The sequence below is a fragment of the Ambystoma mexicanum genome, chromosome 13, assembly GCF_040938575.1.
Source record: "Ambystoma mexicanum isolate Mex_15411 chromosome 13, UKY_AmexF1_1, whole genome shotgun sequence".
Classification (NCBI taxonomy): Eukaryota; Metazoa; Chordata; class Amphibia; order Caudata; family Ambystomatidae; genus Ambystoma; species Ambystoma mexicanum.
In genome coordinates, this window is record NC_090938.1 from 411,536,347 (window position 1) to 411,551,777 (window position 15,431).

At 45.8% G+C, this 15,431-nt stretch overlaps 1 protein-coding gene across 3 annotated transcripts in view; it reads right to left on the reverse strand.

The window, feature by feature from the left end:
• HOMEZ (homeobox and leucine zipper encoding) overlaps nucleotides 1–15,431 on the reverse strand; it is a 177,954-nt gene that overhangs the window by 38,577 nt on the left and 123,946 nt on the right. For 2 of the 3 annotated variants that reach the window (XM_069634017.1, XM_069634016.1), the window contains one exon: nucleotides 7,670–7,769. The exons of the other annotated variant lie outside the window; for it this stretch is intronic. The gene's annotated coding sequence lies outside the window, so the exon portion shown is untranslated. The remainder of the gene's footprint in view (nucleotides 1–7,669; nucleotides 7,770–15,431) is intronic. 3 annotated transcript variants of the gene reach the window in all.

Genomic DNA, 15,431 nt, shown 5'->3' on the forward strand with positions numbered 1-15,431 from the left:
CAAAGCATGTGAATCTATAAAAGATCCCATGCTGGAGAATTACTTTTTTTATTTACTAAAAAACAATTTTACTCTGAAAAATACTCCTCGAGTCCTACATGCTCATACTTTTCTAGGGAAAGCCCTAGCACTCAAGTGCTTACACCATGCTTACACTGAGAAAAGCACAAGCACTTGTCAGCATCTATATGTTTAATTGGATATCATCAACACTGCCTTGCTGTGGCACTGTATTATTGATTAGTACAAGCACTTTTCAAGACACTTGACTAATCAACAGGGAACCCCCAAAAACAAACTAAATTGCAAACAAAAATAAGAATCCCACTTTCTGCCATGGAGGAGTCTGGGTCCTTCCAGATTCACAATTAGCGTTATTACCACCACACTTTAATCTAGTGCCTCGTGAAGAAAGAAAAACTGTTTAGAATGTATTACTAAATCTGAGAGGCGCGCCTTTGCAAAGCACAACCCATTTACCCTGCTCAGACTGTTGTGCTGAGCACATGTCTCAAATTCCAAAAGTCAGGGGTGGGGTGTGTTCAGCTCAGAGAGCATACCCTCCAAAGCAGATAGGGATATAAACTGTGGGAGTTACCGATCTCCTGCCTGATGTCTAAAAGGCCCTCCTAGCACTACACAAGCATCTGAAAAAAGTGAGCTGTTTGAGAGAGTCACTTGCATTGAAGAGATGCCACGCGTGTGAGAGACGCCCAGGTCAAGTAGTGCAGGTTGGCAGAGGAAAACCTCCTGGTACAACTCACACAATGCCTTAACCCTTTGGGCATAAAGGCAGAGGAAAGAACTATTTTAGGAGCAATGTGGTGTGGTCGCTGAGCAACAGTCTGTTCCAGTAAAATACAAAGAAAGGGACTGGGGTTTCGGCACAGCCTGTAAAAGAGGGCCAGAGAGGGGCATTGTTTGCACAATCGTGCTGGGGAAATTCCGATACTTGCTGCCCGGCAACAGGCGCCGGGTGAGTTCCTGTTCCTCAGAACACCCCAGAAGTCTGGAGGAAAGGGGCTGGGATGTAAAAATGCATAACATTACAGAGTACAATGTTTCAATCCTCTGTAATTTGGCAGCAGGGACTTGTTACATGTGCACCTTCACGTACACGTGTCTCCGCCACGAAATGCTAAAGACGGCGTACAAGCGTATACCCATGTAACGCAGCGTTTACAATGGATTCCTATGGCGTCTGACAGCTTTTTGCTGCAGGAAGTCAGCGGAATACATAGGAGTCCCCAGCATTTGCGCCACCATGAAAATCTGTGCTGGCGCAAATGTTGGAGTACTTGTATGGCAGAGAGGAATGGAGCAACAGAAACATAAGTTATGTTCTGCTCCACTTCTCCGTCATACCAATCAAGGAAAATTAGCCGTACTGGAAATTATGTATGCATATCATTTACAGTACGACAAGCTCAAAATGAGCGCAATCATCCTTTGTTCAGATCGTCTAATTTCAAATGAAAGCCAGATGACCTGCGATAGACCTCTGGCAATGAGCGGTTTGGTTAAATTGACGTTTATCTCTTTTTCAGATCAAATTCAAAGAGATTTTAAAAACTGCTTCAATGGATTTCTGCTTTTCTCCCCCAGAGTCCTCATGTTGATAGATATCCTTACCCAGCTCTGCTGCTCAGAAACTTTCCCACAGGGGGGCATAGTGGACCTCGACTCAGACGTCGATCTGTTTTGCGCTGTGGTCGATCGCCAGCTCTGGAAGTGATGTCAGGCGCCATACATTTACCACGTCATTACGCCCCATGCCTCAGTTCCTTGTTTTCATGCGCTAACATGATGCGCCAGGAACGTAATCGAATTTCACTTGACACGTCTCACTAACTTTTTTTGATTTACCCCGACAATGTCTTATCTCGGGTTTCAAGCAGTGCTCTGATTGCAAGGCTAAAATGTCAGTGACGGACCCGCACAAAGTCTGTTTGTGGTGTTTGGATTCCACTCATGACACAGAGGCCTGCGCATTGTGCGCCAAGATGCAACCCAAGTCTGTGCGAGACAGAGCCGGCAAGCTGGCCTGCGTCCGAACATCGCTGAAGTCTCCAGTGCGGCCTCTCATCCGGGCGGCTGAGGTGCCCACTTGTCACGACGAGGGCCAGCACGGCAAAAAAAAAAAAAAAAAAAAAAAGGTCCGACTCCAGAAGAAATTCCTCATCTTCCTCACGGAAGAAGAAGGCACGCCACCATCGGCGTGAATCGGACTCTTACTCGGAGCGAGGTAAGCCCTCCGGGACCGACCACACAGGAAGATTGGGATTTGTTTAAAAAAAGAAATGCTTGCCATGTTTCGCCAACAGGCGGCTGTCGGTGCAACTCCCACCTCTGACCAGCGGGCCTCGGCAGCAAACGGATCACTCGTTACCCCCGACCACACGCTTGCCAAGAAGTTGATGCCTTCGGCGCCAACTGAGCTTTCGAGCTCTCTGCCCCATGAGCACAGAAGAATCGCCCTCTAGAAGCCTCTTCCACGGCGCCCATCGGAGCTATTGGCGGTAATACCCAATTCATTGGCCTCTAGGGCTCCGCTGCAAGCTAAGCCCTCAGCCTCGGCATCCAGACCTACGGATATGAAGGATAAGCCCTCGACGTCCTCAAGCTACGTCAGCGCCTTTCCACCACTGCCACGGACAAGCATTTTTGACTCCATGAGGTCAATTTTCGGCGCTGATCAAGCCGAGGAATGTGAAGATGTCAACCCCATCTTTGTGGGTTCCAGTGGCGTCGACTATTTTGAGGACAGAGACAACTTGATGGCACTTGCTCAGGGCCTTCAAGATGCCAGTGGGTTGGACACATCTCCAGACCTTGAGATGCAACAAAAACGACCCTACACTCACTCTCATGTCAAATTTCGGACATTAGTAGAGAAAGTGGTTGACACACTTGGCCTCATGTTGTCCGCCATTCCCCAACAAGGGTATGACCTTACGGATATCCTAGATGAGGGCCCAGCTATTGAACACAACATGCCCTCCAATCAGGCCATAGCTGAATCTTTGGCTTCCATCTGGCGCAACCCATACACTTTGCCCCCTGCGAGTACCATTGGCACTGGGAAGTACAGGCTGGCAAGAGGGGACCCTTCCATCCTCTCAACACACCCTTGACTCTCCCTAAAGACAGGGAAGGGAAAAGATAGATGCTTTGGCAAAGAAGTTTTTTACCTCCGGCAACATTGCTCTTAATGCCACAAACATAGGCACTCATTACAAGTTTGCCGGTCCAGAAACAACAGTGCCAGTAACCGGCAAATTACGAGTCTGCAAGCGGGTGCCGTTCCGTCTGCCCAACAGGGTCAGGCCTGGCGGGCAGAATGGCACCCGCCTGCAGACTTTCACGGAAGCACCGGCACCGTTAATAACGGTGCCGGTGCTTCCGTGGTCCCCATTCCTTCACAGGAATGCGGATCAACATTTTACCGCTGACTGACTTACCGGGATAGAATGAGGATGGGATAGAAACTGCCAAGCAGTCCTTTCAAACAGGCTTGGAGATGGCCGACTGTGTTGGCCGCTCCATGGGGTCAGCAGTAGTTATGGCCTATTTGAAAACTTCAGGCTTTTCCTCCAATGTACAAAGCCGCCTTCTGGACATGCCTTTTGAGGGGGAGATGCTCTTCAGACAGAAGGCTGATGACTTTTTAGAGGAATTTAAGGAGTCTAAAATTGCTGCTAAATCGTTGAGTCAGGCTGCGCAGCCGGCTAAGCCTGCTTTCAGCTTTGTCTCTAGAGGCAGGGGCTAGAAGCACTATGTGCCTTACGGCAGGAAATCGCAGCACCAACAAGCCAGGCAGAGGCGTTTCTCGCATCCCAGAAGGGGCAGTGGTGCTTCTAAGGGCCAGCCCTCCCACGACATACCGGTTGGTGGAAGTTTTGCAAGGCATTGGTCTTAGTGGCAAGAGATAACCTCCGATGCCTGGGCACTGCAGTTAATTCGGTGGGGTTATGGTCTCCTCTTTTTGAGAAAACCTCCAGACAAACCCTGTCTCCTCTGATTCAACCGGGACAGGAGCTCCAGGAAGAACTGAGAGCCCTGTTGTTGAAGAGTGCCGTGGAAGAGGTGCCTCCCGATCAAAGAGGGTCAAGCTGGTATTCCCGGTACCCAAAAAAGGAGGAAGTCTCCATCCCATTCTGGACCTCAGGGCTCTAAACAAGTTCCCGAAAAAAGACAAGTTCAGGATGGTGACATTGATAGAAATTCTCCACGCTCTCGAGCTTCAGTGTCCATAGACCTGCAGGATGCCTACTTCCATGTGCCCATACATCAGAAGCACAGGAAATTCCTGCGGTTCCTCATTGGTGACAAGCACCATCAGTTCAAAGTGCTGTCCTTTGGTTTTCCTCCGCTCCAACGGTCTTCCCCAAGCTCATGGCGTAGTCGTGGCTCACCTCAGGAGATCCGGAGTCCACGTATTCCTGTACCTGGACGACTGGCTGATCCGGGGGAAGTCAGCAGAGCAGGCTTTGACTCATCTAGACGACACCCGTCTGCTACTACACAGGCTCGGCGTCTCCCTGAACTTAAAGAAGTCCTACATGGCACTGGTCCAAAGGCTCCAGTTCATCAGGGCACTACTAGACACTCGGGCAGGGAAGGTCTTCCCTCTCGAGGGGAGAGCCGCCAACATACAACAGATGGTCCAGTTGCTCCAGAGCCACGCCACCTTACCAGTGGCTTCCTTTCTCTGCCTTTTGGGGCTCATGGCCTTTTCCCAGTGCCAGAGGCCAGACTGCACATGAAATCCCTTCAGTGGCTCCTATGAGACCAGTGGTCTCAGTATCTGGGTATGCTGTCTGCAGTGTACATACCAGATTGAAGAGATTCTTGCATGGCTTGCTTTCCATCTCTAATGATAGCTAGGAATCCCTCCTTTTCCTCCCCTTCTGGTATATGCTTCACCGCCATGGAGATGCACTCCCAGAGAGTGTAGGAGAATTATGCCTAGGCACATGTGGAGTTGGAAGATTTTAAGGCCATACTCCCTGCTGAAAATACCTTGCGTGCCCATCTATCCACATGCTTGTCGTCCCCATCTGGAGGGATAGAAGGATGTAGCGATGACTGCCTGGACCACCAGACTCACAGGAGTGGGGTGTTTGACAGATAGCAAGGGTCGCTACTGGAAGGGAGGTATTTTGTTGTAGGGGACTTATTCACAGGAGGAATAGAGTCCGGGTCCTCACAATTTTTGGCCACCCTATTTTGCAAGGCCACGTGAAAAGGTCAAAAAGGATCAGTGGGCGGACCTTGACCTTGATGTCTGTCAGATCATCTTGGACAAATTGTGTTTGTGGTCTAGACCCTCTTAAATAATCAACCACTTTCGTCATTAGTTGGCGTTATGAGGAACTGGCATGTTCCACTGGCTCTAGGTTTACCAAAATCAGCTTCCGGTGATTTATCTACACCACTAGCATTATGTAATGTCTCTATGAGATCTCTCATATTACTCTCTTCAGAGATGAGACATTCTGGGACATTAGGGGTGCCTTACTCCAGGCCAAATGGGACCTCGTAATCTTCAGACCTCTGCTGTTCTTCAAAAATTGAAGATAGGGACTTGAAGAATTCTTTCCTAGGTAGAGGAGTGAAAATCTTCTCTGGAGGAACTATTTTTGAAGAGGATGTAGCTTTTGTAGCCTTTTTGCCTGCTGAAACATGCTCAGATAACAGAGCAGAAACCTTAGGAGCTTTTGTCGTTGACGGCTTCGGAGTTGACATCGACAAAGGTGTTGATGGCATTGATGAAAGAGGAACCGTTGACGGAAATGGCGTAGAGACTTTTCCTTTCGAAGTATGCAGGACCTTGGATGGCATAGATGACCTTGAATGGTCGTCTCGACTCAAGCAGCCTTTCTTGCTCGGGGTCCTGGAGGGTTCCTGATCAGCTCTTCTTCGATCACCTGTGCTCGAGGATGCGCAAGTGTCGGCACGGGGACGCTCTCGGCCGGCTTCCGAGGAAGGCACGGTCCGAGGCTTGGCCCTCTCAAATATCTCCATCATTTTAACCCTGAAAGATTCCCTCTCTTCGGAGGAAGGATGTTTTGTGGGGCATTTTAACTTTTTTGAAGAGTCGTCAGACGACAAAGTGGCTGGTGAATGGTGGCGTCTTTTCATCTACCTTTTTGTCGAAGACGAGTGGTGGGAGCCACCTCAAGATCTCAACCTATTAGTCCTATTGCGTCGAGGGGAGTGGGTTTTCGCCTCGACGGTCGAGGATCCGTCGGATTTTGCTAGTCGACCCACCTGTAGTTTTCCCTTCCTCTCTCGCAAGACCTTACCGGTCATTGCCTGACACTTCGTGCAGGCCTCTGTGTCGTGATCTTTCCCGAGCCACCACAAACACGATTTATGAGGGTCAGTTATTGACATTTTATAACTGCAATCTTTGCACTTCTCGAACCCCGAGCGCGGAGTAGTCGGGTCGATGAAGAAGACATCTTCGTATTTGATTTTCGACGAAAAAACAATAACTGCGTAGCAGAAATACTCGGGCGCGCCGAGTCTCCGATAGAAACACGTAGTGCGGAAAAAACGAACTGAGGCCAATGGGCGCCGCGCGAGCTACTTGTATACCCGATGATGTCACCCTCGACAGAGGCCTTCGAGGGACCTCGACTCAACGACATCGACACATGGCGCCCCCTGCCGAGAAAATGTTTCTGAAGCAGCCAAAGGTGGACGGGAATATCTAAGAGGAGGAATATGTTTGAGGACACAATCCATTTGAAATTACCTTACCGTAATGTTATTTCTATGGATTCTTCTCCCGCAGATTCCTCATCAACCTGGAACAGGGAGAGAAAACAGAGAGAGAGAGAGAGAGAGAGAGAGAGAACAGAGAGAGAGAGAGAAAAAGAGAGAGAGAAAAAGAGAGAGAGAGAAAAAGAGAGAGAGAGAGAGAGAGCTCTGCTGCAAGCTCACTCAGCCATTGCATATATGCCAACAGTAAACCCGAGCAGGCTTCGAAGGATTCTCATAGCAGCAGACAAGGCTCAGATTTACTAATAACGCATTTGCCACTGTCAGATATGTCTCTGTTAGGAGGACATTGAAACACTTTGTAGGAGACCTTTGATGTTAAGAGAGGGAGTGCTAGACAACTAGTACAGAGAAGGGGGTCCAAGAATGGGATGTTTGCATACTCACATTCCTACCCACAGTTAGTCATGATCTTTCATCCCACATCAGTAAGTTACTGCATTACATGTGTGCAGCAGCAGCATCCTAGTCTCACCACAAACGGCTCTCTCACATTAACAGGATGTGAGTGACAGGCACGTTGCCTGGGATGCAAACATCCCATTACAGGCTCAAATCCGGTATGGGCAGATCGTTCACAGTAAAGGTGGCTCAGATATGGAATGCCCTTCCGATAACTCTGAGAAGCCAAGAAAATCACCTCCAATTTCGAAAACTCCTGAAAACCCACCTATTTAAATAGTCCTCCGATATCCACCGGAACCAGAGATATGGATGTCTAAATCACCATGTACTTATCGTGTGTCTCAGCGCCCTGATGCCTGCGGGCTTACGGTGCTATAGAAGCATATATAAATAAATATATAAATAAATAACATTGCGCGGACCACTTTATACCGGCCAAAACAAACACTTGCTCTGCAAAGCAAACAAAGCATACCTTTCCAATGTCGGATCATTTGCTTGCAGGATGCAGTTGCTTTCAGGCGATTGTTGACAAGTGTACTTGATTGGAGGAGTGCATGCTTCAGATCTACAGCCTGGAATGAAAGCCGAACGATAGAGGGAGTGAGTGCTGCAAATAAGGAATTCTTTTGATGAAGGCCACATCGAATACAGATGCTGACCGGCTAGCAGGATTGCAACTTCAACAAGGCCCTTTCATTTAATTTATTTAAATACTCATAGCCGAGTGACTTTGTATATACAACACCGCACAAACAAAAATAACAGAGTTATAAGAAACAAAACAGGTACATAGTCATAGCACAGCAAAAGACAATAGAGCTTAACAAGATAGTCATAAAACCAGTTAAAAAGAAAAATCTAAAACATGCTATAAGCCATAAGATACCAGTCAGCTAAAATCAATTACATAAGAGTTTCAAAATGTCAACACAAATATCAGGTTATGGTCATTGCCTTCAAAGAAGATAGACCAAAGCTGAGGCATGTCTGTACAATCAAACCAATCCTTATAAGATTTAATATACCTTTGCCCGATTAAGGATAAACTCTCACATTCAGTTAAGAGATGGACCAGAGTTTCTAAGACAGGTGTACCACACATGCCACATTGGCGCTTGGATCTAGCAACGCCATAAAATGCACCTTTAGTTGCCAGCGCTTCACTGATATTAAAATTGAGTAACAAGTATTGTATTACTGCACTGTTGGGATAGACATCAATATATGTTGGATTTGACGAGCGAGCGGGCAGTTCTGTACTCGCAATAGGTAAAGGTTCATCAGGTTTTGTTCATAGCTGAACCTAGTCAGCACAGTTTGCAGGTGTGTTTTAACGAAGTACGCGTCACCCGGCACAGATTCAAACAACCTATCTGCCATTTAAAATAGAGCGATACAATTGCACCCATAGTCCCCAATGAGTTGCAATTATCCAGTCGTAAGAATGCAGAAAAGAAGGTGACCATTGAGATACCGTTATAGAAAACCTGCAAGTGCTCACAATTCATGACAACCTTCTGTACAAATTCATGACCTATGCCTTGGATTTCAAAATCTAAATACAGGTACTCAATCGGCAGAGCGCGGGGCATTCGAAAGAGGGTACGTAAAATGGTTGCCTCGAAACATTGAAGTTTAGTTAAATAGTGGTGGCCCCAAACTTTGATACCATAATAAAGCTTTGCTGTATACAATAACAAGATGGTTGAGATGGAAAGACCACCCTGACGCCCGATAAAGGAACTAATCGCTCTCACAGGTTTCATGCATTTATTTTTAATTTCTTACCAATGTAACGACCAATTAAGGGTGTTGTCAACACAAAGACCAAGATATTTATAAGAGGTGACATACTAAAGATTGGATCCGTTAAGCTCACATTGGATAGTCTTGCGCAGAGGGTATTTATGAGAAAATATCATGATTTTACTCTTGGCAATATTAACCGAAAGTCCATTAACAACAGCATAAGATTCCAGTGCTGTTATCAAACATTGAAGCCCTTTTGGGGTGTGGTCCATTAACAAGAGGTGATCGGCATAAGCAAGCCAGCTAGTCATATGGGAGATGACTTTCACTGGGCATGTATGCAGGTTACGAAATGTCACAGAAAGATTGGCTAAGTACAAATTAAAAAGGTTTACAGCAACAATACAACCTTGTTTCACCCCTTGATGCGTCTTCATAGGGGTCAAAAGTTAACCCTCTGCATCAAGACCTGTCCTTACTATAGTATTGGCATGAAGCAGCATCAGCATTTTCAACAGACCAGGGGGAATATTCCAGGAGGCCAATTTTTGCCATAGTCTGTTCTGCAAGATGGAATCAAAGGCTGCAGAGAAATCAATAAATGCACTATACAGTACACTGCACCAACCATCTCTCTGTAACCATGTATACTCAACCGAGGACACGAGAATGAGGAGGTTATGGGTAGTGAAAGCTTTCTGAATGAAGTCCATTTGATTTGGCGGAAGAATACCGTTGTTGTCAATCCACTGGGTCAACTCAGAAAGTAGCACTTTTGCAAAAATCTTTAGCCATCATTCTGTAGTTGGCCAGAGCATTCCAGGCAGCCTTTTAATACATTGGCAATATATGGCTTTCCGGGCCCTTAACTCCACATAATGAAACCTCAGAGTTGCGCACTGACATGACAACTAGATTAAACAATCTGTGAGAAGCAAGCCGCCCATCGATTTCAGAGTTCTTTTTGTTAAGTATATAACCTGAGAGAAGAAGGCCGAGTAGCCAGGGCAGATGACTAAACCTTAGAGATATACTGAAGGCGCGGTAAAGTCTATGTGTGGGGGAAGGATGAGTAATAATACAGTCTCCTATGTGACTAAGTGCTCCACTCCATTTGGGAGATGCCCGCCCAGTCTTGTTTTTTTCTTTCAATTCTGGGGTTTGTAGTTCAGGAATTCCAGATTATGAACAGGCGAATAGCTTCGGGTGTGGTGGGAAGGGGGAATGGGTGTTGCGCCCCACATTTGCCCAGTCCGATTAATAGAGTCCAGTCGGTGGTGGAGGTGTGTTTTGATAACCGAGCTGTTCTATAATAGTTCCTTTCATTCTGTGGTTTGCCTCCGAGCAGTCATTTACAGCACGAGTGCCAGAAAAGGGCCACCCCGTATGAGAAATGAACAGGAAACGGGTCATGAGGCAAGTGCATCATCAGTGACCCTGCATGTGTACAACTTAAAATCGTCACGAAAAGAGCCAGCGTTGGGGTTAACAGTAACGGGCCATATACAATTAAAAGCCAAGTGCACCCACAGCTCACAGCAGCTGGTCGTTTCACTTGTGTAAGAGCATTACAACCTAATACTTCTAAAAACATGCGTAGCTGTCTGCTCGTTTGACAAGGAGTACAAGATTACTTTTTTCGCGGGACACGCTCACATAATGCAAAACAATGTACCATATATTCCTGTTCGAATCATGAAAAAAAAACTATTAATAATGCAATCATCTGTGACCGCAGGCAATCGAGTCATCTCAATGTGTCTCACAGTGTCACATGCGAGTAACACATGGAGTCCAAACTCCTTACCCTGTCACTTGGAGCTGAGCTCGGTAATTAGAATCGAAAAGCCAAACTGCAGGTACCAGAATGCAGGGACACTGGTTGTGCCACTCACATCCGACACGGGGCATTCGTCGATATCTAGCTTATACCTCGCACTTCTAAATCAATCAACCTGCTGCTGCACGCCATCATTTTAATCGTGCCCTGTACCTTGAAGTGCAAATACTATAAAGAACTAACATTGTTCAATGTTGCGTCTGAACAGGTCAGATTTAGTTCTGAATATTGTAGGGCAATAAGCATATATTACGGGTAATAGAAGGAAACAAACAAGGCAAGGACATGGTGTGAGGGAATATACTACGTGTACCGAGTAGCTAGTGACGGGGAAGTAACTAAGTAGTTACCCCTCTGGGAAAAGCTAAACTCTAAGTGCCCAAATGCAAACCTTTTGAGGCTGAGGAGACAGGCCTTGGGCCGCCAGGGTTCTCCGACACATCATGGGGCCACTTAAATTCTCTTAATAACTTAAATACCTTCTCGGAATGCAGTCCCCTCTCTTGTAGATAGAGGAGGCTGTCCCATGTCAAATGCTATATACTCTAACGGTCCTGGCCACCGGGACCGTGACCTGGGGAATCGGATACTATTATGAATAAGAGTATCTAGAGGGCATGTTTTTAGTAATCGTCCTAGTCATATACAGAAATACAAGGGCATCTGGGCATTATTTCAACTTCTTAGCAGACCAATAATAGCTCCCTCATAACCCCCCACTTGGATATTTCTAGCTAATAAACTCCTCCCAAACCCTCGATTTGGGGCCTCCATTTTCTGAGACCACCAACATAACAAAACGAATAAATAAAATGGGGCCAATTCATAAAATACATATACAATGCTATATAACATTAACCCTGTAGGACCATACAGGCTAGCATTTAAGTATTCGAGGAATAAAGCTACACGTTCTCTCCGCCACTACACACCCATGAGGTGCAAATGCATTCCCCAATTGTTTAGACAGCCTACAACTTGCATACTCCGTCATAAGCCCCTTGCGGACACAGCAAAGATCAAGGAAGGCTAGGAATGGATCCTTCAGCCATCCTTGCTTCAACCCGACATAGTTAGCAGAATGTATACACAGCTGAATTCACACCTGGGAAAGCAAAATTATCTTCAACTTCTATTCCTGACCCCCAAAAAATGGAACTGTTACAACTCACTGCTGGGTGGGACCATCACATCTGATGTTGGTCATTTTCACAATTCGAAGAGATGTCAAATTTAGTAATCTTTCTCTTATCAATCCTCAAGTCTTATCCCTGCGATGAGCAATCACAGTGGGCCACATGCTGTTGTATAACGTAGGCTTCGAAGCCTGGTTCAACCTCTGCTAATGTCCAAGCCAGGCGACTTTCTTTACGAGGTGGCCATTTTTGCGACTACGATCCTATTGAATATTGGACTCTATTCTTCCCCTACTTTTCCCAAGCATACTACATTATTAATATCAATCTCTAAACGGAACTGCAGGAAGGATCCGCTTGGTTTAACACCATCATACAATAATTGGATATTTTAGCGATCAAGTTCTACGGCGATTGGCTATTATGCAAATGAACATCCAAATTATTGATCGAAACACTACATTCTACCAAAACAGAGCACACTGCTTCATATAACTTTTTTTTATGGATCTACATTGAAATTTGATTCCCAATTATAGACAAGCACACCCCTGAAGACCCCCGCCCCCTCCGCTGCATGGGTACCATTTCTAATGGCACTAGAGCACCTTCAAACCCCCTTCTTATAAGCATGCTGGCGATTTTTTTTTCCATTGGAGGGGTGTACATGTTTCCCACAATATGCCAGGGCGACCAAGAATAGCGAGGGAGCTTGATCCCCCCCCCCATAAAAAATTGTAATGACGAGTTACAAATGGTACAATAAAGCACACTTTCTGTGAAGAATTGGGTAAAAAGTCAAGCAGTTTGCAATTGGTTTTGTAGGGTAACTCCAATCCCCCCAAGAAATCAATAGATTTGAATCACCAACAGAGCACAGGAACATTTCCCAATGCATTTTCATGATGCCTTTGCCCACAATATATGCCAGTATAAAAAAACAAAAAATCTAGCTAGCTGTGCCGATACATTACCATGCTGATTGCATAAATATATGCCAGTACCCCATATAAGAACACTCGTGTTTGCTTTAGGCAAAATGCCAGCAATGACACTACAAGAAAACATGTCCAAAATGGCTTTGCCAATATATGGCTCTAATCCAACATACTCCTATTGGCTTATACTCCTGTTGGCTTTGCCATTAAAAATATCATGCCACAATAAAAAAAACATGCCCCAACTGGCTGCACAATGTAGGTCAGTCTAGACACATAATAGCCCTTATCACGTTTGCTTCGCTCTTGATGCCCATTACAAATGCCAAGCCACAGTAAGAAAGAGCCAGATTGTTCCAAAATGCCAATCTAGCCAATTTATACCAATTATGCTTACTTTACCATAGATGATCCAAAAAATAAATGCCAAGTCACAAGCTACTTTTTGCTTCTGAAGCAAATGGGTGTCATACAATCTAAAAGACATTTAACGCATAATTAATTGTATGTAACAGACAAAAAGTTTGCACCTCACATAAGTAACATTTGCATCATGCCATGAACTAGCTCCTGGCTCTCTAGGGGTAGCTCCTGCCCACTAGATAATGCCTGATACCCAGGAGCTCGTTTTAGCTCCTGCTTATGGAATCTTAAATTCAACTCTTGTAGATGCTCATAAAAAAAGGCTATGCCACTTTAAGAACCTCCCATGGATCTCATCTTTGATATACCGATATCCTACTTGTATCTTCGGAAACCTTTTGGACAGTAAAGGGCGCACTGAATCATCGCATCAATGTTCCTCGATGGCTTCCATTCTAGTGCTCGGACGGGACGTCAGCAGTGGTATAAATAGCTTGCACCAAGCCTTTTTCCCCAGTTCATTCCCTCTTTCTCCAGTCGCCTGGAGAATGACAAGAACCCGCATGTGCATTAAAAGAGAGAAGTGTCCTAAACAATTCACCCACAATCACAGAGGGATAGGCTGGGAGAGCGATGAGGATCTGTGGGAGGAACATCCAGTAGAAAGAACATTACCAGGGGAAAGTAATTTGTTCTTCAAATGGATTGTGTCCTCCCATGTATAGGCTCCCATAGCGGTATTGTAAATGGAGGTGGGCCAGTGGATTTTGTTCTACCGATTCAAACTGACTAAAACAGCTTTGCACAAACCTAGCCGACTTACCGACAAGGTGTCTAGACAGTAATGCTTTGAAAATGTGTGTATGAATGACCAAGTTGCGGAATTACAAACATCCTGCACTGCTACACCCCTTTGCAGTTGTTTCCGCTCCTCTAATGGAATGTGCCCTTTGATTTTCTGGGACATCTTTCCCAGTCAAAGAATAACATTCTGAAATACACAGAATAATCCAGTGTGATGAGGTTTGTTTATTCACAGCCTGACCCAGTTTGTGTCCAGTGTAACCGATAGAGCAGAGTGTTGGCCTTCTCCCGGTGTATCTCTGCTGTCCCGGATACTGTTCTACTGCTGTTGCTGCATCTGCCTACTGGGTCTTCAGTGGAGGTGGAGCAACTTTCCTCACACTTGCCCTCCCGACGCAGAACGTTGCAGAGTGTTGGCTGAGTGTTAGATGCAGTTGAATCCTATGGAAGCCCTTTCATCTGCTGGCACCCTACAACGAACTCACAGTCAAGCCTGTCTGCAGTCCCAAGGAGACACGATGAAGACGCTGGCGCCTGTGACTGGCAGTCCAGTGACCTGCATTCAAATGAAACCTTGGTGCCAGCGACCGGCGCTCAACTATCAGGTACCAATTGTGATGTCCCAACTGTGCCCATGACCATGTCTATCTTTACCCCCCCTGCGGTCGATACCGCACCACAGAACTCTATAACCACTGTAGTGAACATGTCGCTTTTGGCTCCGCTCACGAGGGTCAACTTGGCCTCTACTTCTCTACCAGTGTTAAAACAACCTGACTTGGTATGCCAAGACTCGACAAAGAGCTTCGAAAGCCACGCAATTTTAAACAAGTAACTGTGAACGCTTCAACGCCAGTAGCGTGTGCATCGACATCCTCAAACAAATGTAACAATTTAGAATGCTCACGTACTTTAGAAAATCCTGCCTTTCATGTTCACTGCAGCTCATTGACAAAGAAAAGAAGTAACTCTGTTGCGGACCCGACAGGTCTACGCTAGCAATTTAACCAACAAGAAGGTTTGAAAGTACACCTACACAAACTGGACAGTCTGTGCTGAAACCTTCAAACAATGTTACAAAAGAAACAGATCCACTGTTTATAACGGATCCACCGTTGTAAGCCAGACTCTTCTGTCTGACATCGAGTTGCTAGAAAGCATCGAACGAACTGTGTGGGGTGTCAGAGCCTGCAAACAAGAGCATCATGTTTTTTTCCCAGTGTGAATGAAGTCACCCAAAACTTTAGAAATGCAGAGAATTCATGCGCTCTAGAAACGAGTGAGGTATTTGCGACTCCTGCTCCAGCTGCTGATAATGCAGTCAACACAGGCCTTAACCAGCCAATACCTACTAATCTTCAGTTATCTAGTGCTCCAGAACTTCCTTGCCTCAAAAATGAGAAA